The sequence below is a fragment of the Phycodurus eques genome, chromosome 16 (genome assembly GCF_024500275.1).
Source record: "Phycodurus eques isolate BA_2022a chromosome 16, UOR_Pequ_1.1, whole genome shotgun sequence".
In the NCBI taxonomy this organism is placed as follows: Eukaryota; Metazoa; Chordata; class Actinopteri; order Syngnathiformes; family Syngnathidae; genus Phycodurus; species Phycodurus eques.
Window position 1 is genome coordinate 10002693 of NC_084540.1, and position 7696 is coordinate 10010388.

General features: G+C 39.9%; 1 protein-coding gene across 1 annotated transcript in view; it reads right to left on the bottom strand.

The window, feature by feature from the left end:
- Positions 1 to 7696, bottom strand: part of LOC133415027 (RNA binding protein fox-1 homolog 2-like) — a 59640-nt gene that overhangs the window by 45001 nt on the left and 6943 nt on the right.

Below are 7696 nucleotides of genomic sequence, written 5' to 3' on the forward strand. Positions count from 1 at the left end.
AAGATACATACTGTATGCAAATGATTCTGAATACATTCCAAAATGTCAATAATTACGGTAGAACAAAAAAATTAAAATATAAAAATAATAATCATAAATCAATCGAACTTGGGAAGGTAGTAGGCCACGTGGTAGTGAATAGGGCTAGGGGAAAAGTAGATTATTTGATGCATCCAGATGAATAAAGGATCTAGAATCAATTCTGAAATTTCAAAAATATATTTTGAATATAATAAAGTAATGTTGGCGGAACGAAAAAAGGTGTAACGCTGAAGTGAGGATGTACAGCACTTGCTGCACAGTCAATGTGGCACAGATAATAAACAGCAGTGAGAAAGTTATGTGAAACAATATAATTTGGGAAAACAACAAAAATGAGGAATCAGATCAATCTCATCACATTCCACTCGGAGAAGCAGAAGAAACAACTTGTTGGAACTACGTCTACCAGCCAGCAAACCATCAAGCAAGTAATATCAGAGGACGAAGTGAATTACATGCTCGACTGCAAATTTAATCGCTCAGAACTTGCCCAATGTGCCATTGTTGAAATGCAGTGTTTTTTACGCTATGTTGACGATTTTGGAGTTGCAATAAACCATACAGTCAAAAGATGGTGTTTCAGTGATACAGCAATCCCTACAATGAGACAAAAAACAAGGTCATTGACTCAGTGAAGACAGCGTGCAGTGCGGCATTTTAGGTCTGGATTTTACTCACTGCACATAAGAGCTGGAATTTTGTGTGACGTCTGTTATTTGTAATGAATAATGGCAGGTCTGATGTGTGTTAAGAGTATCATCATCCCGATTATAGGATCCGAAACGGGTCGGGGTCGACAATCTTAAATGCTGAACGTGTTCAATATTTACGACCAAAAGTATTTGTGTCTGTGGGGAAAGCCGAGTCATGATGGCATGAATTGTGATGTGGAACAGAATGTAGCCAATCAAGAAGCGCAAGGAACAAGAAAAAGGGCAATGACCGTAAATAAAAACAAACATGTCTTTCCCAATGTTGTTGTTTTGTATAAATGTGGGTTCCCCCAGACGGCAAGAAGTATTTTCCAAAGAAAGTCTTTTTGAGACATTATTGCCATTTTACAACAGTCCCACTTCCAGCAATCTTTGGAAACACTCAAATAACATTGCCGCATACCCGGATGTCTTTCTTCTTCTTTGGGTTTGTTAGATCACATGTGATCACGTGAGATTTCTGCCTCAGAGGACTTGTTTGTTGATCTGTAGTGGAACAGAATCTTTGTGTGTGTCACACTACTACCAAAACTGTTAAATGCCTGATTTTTTTAATCTTTATGTGTGGGTTCTGTCACAGATACAAATTATTTTAATATTTGAAAAATCCTTGTGTGTACCAGGCTTTAGGGTACATTCAAATGACAACAGCCTGGTAAAAATGGAGGGAAAGCGCGTACCACTGCAAAAAGCAACGTTATAAATGCCAAATTTATAAAAGATCCATCTTGATCCATTCAATTAGGTACCTACCGACTACTACCTACAGTGTCAATGTTTGTGTCCAGCTGCAATATAGCTCCATTTTAAATGTGCTGTCAACAGTTCCATGTGTGAAGTTCCATTTCAAGAGCAATGCCTTTTTGTTGCAGAATGTGACACCTCGAGTTCGACCAATTAGTCCTGAATCACAGAGCCATGTTTCATTTTGTTTTTTAAAACATATACACTCATGGAAAAAATTATTCAACCAACCTTGTTTCTTCAGTTTCTTTATCATTTTTAATGCCTAGTACAACTAAAGTCACATTTGTTTGGACAAATATAATAATGACAAAAAATAGCTCTTAAGAGTTCAATTTAAGAGCCTATTTCTGACTGTATTTAGACTAGGGTCGCAGGTGTGCTGGCACCTATCTCAGCTGACTTTGGGCGAGAGGTGGGGTAGACCCTTAACTGGTCGCCAGCCATTCACAGGGCACATATACACAAATAACCATTCGTACTCACATTCACACAATTTAGTCTTCAATGAACCTACCAAGCATGTTTTTGGAATGTGGGAAGAAACCGGAGTACCCGGAGAAAACCCACACAGGCACGGGGAGAACATGCAAATTCCACACAGGAGAGAACTGTAAGGCAGATGTACTAGACCATTCATCCACCATGCCACCCCATTCTTATATTGTGCGCCCAAATTTTTTGTTCTTTACCTGGTCATTTCTGTGTATTTTTCTGTTATTATGACCATGTTACTTGTTTGTAGAGGCAGCGAGAATGCACACAGCAGTAAATACTTTTTGTTGCCTTGCTGCCCGGTACAGTGTCTTTTAATGTGGCGTTCAATTGGTTTTCTTGAATTTGTGAGGAGCATGCTTCGAGACCTATTCCATATGCAAAATGCCTTGAGATAACATCTATTGTTTTGTCACGCTATGTAACTAAAATTTATGTGACGATACGCAGAGTCGCATATTGCATTGCTTTTGATCACATGGTTTAGCATGATCAATTTATTTCATAATCAACAAAATGTCTCAATTATAGTTAAATATGTTCGGACTGACCCAATGAATTGTTTAAATGTGATACAATTTATGTTTGAAAATATTTTTCTCAGAATATTTTAAATGGTTTTATAATATTTTAGAGGAGACTTCTTCAAATACAACTGCCACCACTAATACTAGGTCAGTAGGAGTTGGCTACCGGGTCTTGCAAAGAAAAAAATATATATTTTTAATACATAATGTGCTGGATTAAGTAGTGGTGCAGTGCAGGTATACGTCTTCGTTCGTACTTTTTAAGCAAACCCAAGACAGCACTGTGGTCCGCCATTGTTTTTCTGGTTGTGACATATGTGGGCATAGACTGAATACTTAACATGGAAATGGAAATAATGGTGATGTTTTTAAAAAAAATGTCCACTTTGACATTGTTTTTAGGCTCCAAAATTATATTCTCATGGGGGAAAAAAAACTGCTGACACTAAACTCTTTTAGAGTCCAGTTTCCAGTGTCGTTGGTCGTTACTGTAGGACTGTTATTGTGAGTTGTTTCACTTTTCTGTGACTTATTTTAAATCATCTGATTAAATTACTTCTGCTGATATTTGCGGATAAGACATTTCTACAGTTATTTTTAAACTAGAGCAAATGAAACAGCTCTGAAAAAAATGCTTTCAAGTCCTATTTATGACACTGTGACAGTCCATTACTGATGACCTCGTGTGAGGAAAACACTGAATTGACATTTTGCTGTGTGTGGGTGGAGATGGGATCACATATGACAGTTTGGGGGCAGCCGTGGGGAGGAGGCGTGTGTATGGTGGGAGGGTTTGTGTGGGGTAGACTGACCATAAAGGGAGAGTTAACATGTGAGTGTCATGTTAGCACACTATTTTCACCCCCTTAACAAGAACAAATGGGAAGAGAATAAAAAAAAACCTTCTCTGTTCTCTTTTTTTAGGAAATGTGACTTGGCTGTTCCTAACAGAATAAATTGACTAATAAAAGAAGCATGCATGCATGCACAAACACACTCACACGCGGTGATTTTTAGCTTATCGCTGCCGGTTCAAAAGTCAGGTGTGACTCTGCCTGAGTTACAGCTCAAAGTTTAACAGGAATCTTTAAACAGCAGGAGAAATCAGGTACCAGAAGGCAACGTGGGCAGCACACACATACACATTCAGAGCTTGAAGTAATAAAGTAAGGGAACTACTGAATTCTAATTTAATTGGACTGGGGAAAAAATAACAAAAATAAACTAAGCTTCCAGTGATATACAAGAAATGTAATGTTATGTTACGAACAAACACCATAAGAGTTTTTATTTGGGATACAAACCATACATGGGTATTTCAAGTATTGCGATTAAAAAAAATGCTTGAGAAATTTTCTCTACCTCAATGAACTTTTTATTTTATTGGGAAGCTCAAGGTACGCCTGATAAAGTGGCACAATGCGCGTACGTCACTATGCACGCAAAGTTGGAGGTGGAAGCTGAGCTATTTGGTTGAAGCGGGAACATGGCAATGACGAATAGGAGAAAAAAAGGCAAGAAAAAAAGAAAGCATTTCATTCTGAACAGCAAGGCGTAATGCGGACCTTGGTCTCCGCAGAAGAAGCCCAGAGCCGCATACGACCCAAGACACGGTCAAATTTACATGGCACAAACCAGCGAGATTAATTTTAATGTGCAGTGGGTACAGAAGGTTTTCAGACCCCCTTAACTTTGTCACTCTTTGTTATATTGCAGACATTTGTTACAATCATCTAAGTTCATTTTTTTCCTCATTAATTTACACACAGCACCCCATATTGACAGAAAAAAAACTGAATTGCTGAAATTTGTGCTGATTTATTAAAAAAGAAAAACTGAAATATCACACAGCCATAAGTATTCAGACCCTTTGCTCAGTATTTAGTAGAAACACCTGTTGAGCTAATACAGCCATGAATCTTTTTGGAAATGATGCAAGTTTTTCACACCTGGATTTGGGGATAATCTGCCATTCCTTCTTGCAGATCATTTCCAGTTCTGTCAGGATGGATGGTGAATGTTGGTAAGCAGCCATTTTCAGGTCTTTCCAGAGATGCTCAATTGGGTTTAAGTCAGGGCTCTGGCTGGGCCATTCAAGAACAGTCATGGAGTTCTTCTGAAGCCACTCCTTCGTTATTTAGCTGTATGTTTAGGGCCAGTGTCTTGTTTGAAGGTGAACCTTCGGCCCAGTCTGAGGTTCTGAGCACTCTGAAGAAGGTTATCGTCCAGGATATCCCTGTACTTGGCCGCATTCATATTTCCTTCGATTGCAACCAGTCGTCCTGTCCTTGCAGCTGAAAAACACCCCCACAGCATGATGCTGCCACCACCATGCTTCGCTGTTGGGACTGTATTGGACAGGTGAAGAGCAGTGCCTGGTTTTCTCCACACATGCCACTTAGAATTAAGGCCAACAATTTCTATCTTGGTCTCATCAGACCAGAGAATCTTATTTCTCACCATCTTGGAGTTTTAGCAACCTCCATGCAGGCTTTCCTGTGTCTTGCACTGAGGAGAGGCTTCTGTCGAGCTACTCTGCCATAAAGCCCTGACTAGTGGAGGGCTGCAGTGATGGTTGACTTTCTAGAACTTTCTCCCATCTCCCGACTGCATCTCTGGACCTCAGCCACAGTGATCTTTGGGTTCTTCTTTACCTTTCTCACCAAGGTTCTTCTCCCCAGTTTGGCCGAACTGCAATCCGATGCTGATAATGCAGCCTTGAGTGTTGGCCCATACCGATTGAGCCCAAATGTCTTCCATTTAAGGATATGGAGGCCACTTTGATTTTAGGAACCTTAAGAGCAGCAGAAATGTTTTTGTAACCATGGCCAGATCTGTGCCTTGCCACAATTCTGTCTCTGAGCTCTTCAGGCAGTTCCTTTAACCTCATGATTCTCATTTGCTCTGACATGCACTGTGAGCTGTAAAGTCTTATATAGACAGGTGTGTGGCTTTCCTAATCAAGTCCAATCAGTGTAATCAAACACAGCTGGACTCCAATGAAGGTGTAGAATGATCTTAAGGACGATCAGAAGAAATGGACAGCACCCGAGTTAAATATGAGTGTCACAGCAAAGGGTCTGAATACTTATGACTGTGTGATATTTCAGTTTTTCTTTTTTAATAAATCAAAAATTTCAACAATTAAGTTTTTTTTCTCTCTCAATATGGGGTCCTGTGTGTACATTAACGAGGAAAAGAAATGAACTTAAATGATTTTAACAAGTGGCCGCAATATAACAAAGAGTGACAAATTTAAGGGGGTCTGAAAACTTTCCGTACCCACTGTACCTTACTAACATAACAAAGTCTCTGTTAACTATGATGAATACCGTAAAATTTGTGGGATATTTATTACAGTGGCAACAACGCCACAAGTACACTATAACGCAACCATAGTAACTAGGGGTGTCCCGATCCAATCTTGGGAGAACGGAAATCGGTCCGATGTCAGCAAAATAAGGATCGGATCGGACTGGATCTAAAATCTGAGATTTTGCCACTCTTATACAAGCAGTCCATTCCATGCTCAGCTCTAGCACTTCTATCCAACAGCACCCGGATGGCATGCAGAGCCCACGTGATCACAACAACAGTTTGCTAAGGTGCTAACATAGAAGCAAGGCGTAAAGGCTTCGTTATACTCGCGTGGGCGGAGACCACGCTGACGTCACTGCGGCTATCCCACATGCAGTTTGCCTTTATACTCGAGCGCAACCCACGCACGCAGTTTTGAAAATGTACTGCAGTTCTCCTCCAAGTCGTGGGTATCGCTACGGCTGGTATTGGCTAGGACACCACAGGGTGGATTTCCTCTGCATTTTTTGGCCATTTCTGGTAGCCGTTTTTACTTTCCTTTCCGGAATAAGCAACAAAGCTACAACAATGGCGACCGTGGAACAGTGCCTGCTAGAACAAATGGACCTAGATGACCAGATGATACGTTTAATTATGTTTCAAAATCGATCAAGAAGCCGGCGGCGTAGATGGTATGTAGAACCAAGGGGAACGCTGAGTCCATCATCACAACATGTGACTAACACGGACCAATCACGAGAGATGATCTCCGCGGCATTCTACGCGCAGCAACAATTTTTGCCGTGTGCGTGACAAGTGACGCATAGGGGCCGCGCGGCCCAATGCGTCGGTCACGTGATGCTCTGTCGGGCGCGCGAGCGTGGGAGTATAAAGAGGCCTTTAGAGTGAATGTTGCTTTTTATATCGTTCTTTATTGACACACTAAACAGACATAACAAACGAATTACACCTATTGAATATTCAAATACATCACAGACTTAGTTTCCATCTTTGTTTTTGCTCACAAAAATCACAAGCTTAAAGCTAACATACAATCAATGAAAAACACATTTGACTAGCTAACAAAAATTAGCATGGAACTCTCGGCACATATCTCTCAAAATAATGAATACATAACATATAATATAGAAACAGGCAATATAACAATACTCTCTGGTATATATTCTTCAAACTGTGAAAAACGAGTGATGATAACAATATTTGATCGTGACTTTTTTTACTGCAATTGTGAATCTCACTGCGTGCGCCACACTACCCCTCAGAGGTCGAGACGTGTACGGCAGTTACTTTATGTAACCCATTGGTTAATAATAAATGGGTCAGTTTTTTCTCAGTGAGTAATGTATAACATCTGTCTACATGTCCTGTAGCACCATTTGTGTTCGAATATCCGTTGCGTAAAGTGTTATAACACCGCCACATAGATGCTCTTTGTTAGGCCGTCTATTACATTTTGCACTGTTTGACAGCATTGTTAAGGAGACTTAGGCAAAGCTATGTGGTTGTTTTAAATAAACGTTTAATACTCTTTGTTCTCCCTACGCGGGAGTGCCATAAAACAGATTAAAGCCTCTTTTTTGAAGAATTTTTACCATCTGCCAAACTACTGCTTGTTGTGAAGTGAGATCAGATGATTTCACTGCCACTGTACAGCGCTCGTATCTAAAATTTTCAAAAGTCAAAGCCAAAAAAATTAAACCATAAAAAAAAATTTTAACAAAATCAGCAGAACAATAGCTCATATCTCGAAAAACTCACTTGTATGTCAAGGCACCACTGTATTTTATTAACATTCATAGATACTTGTAGAAACAAAATAAAAAATCTCTGGTTGGTCAATTAACATGAGATTGTTCA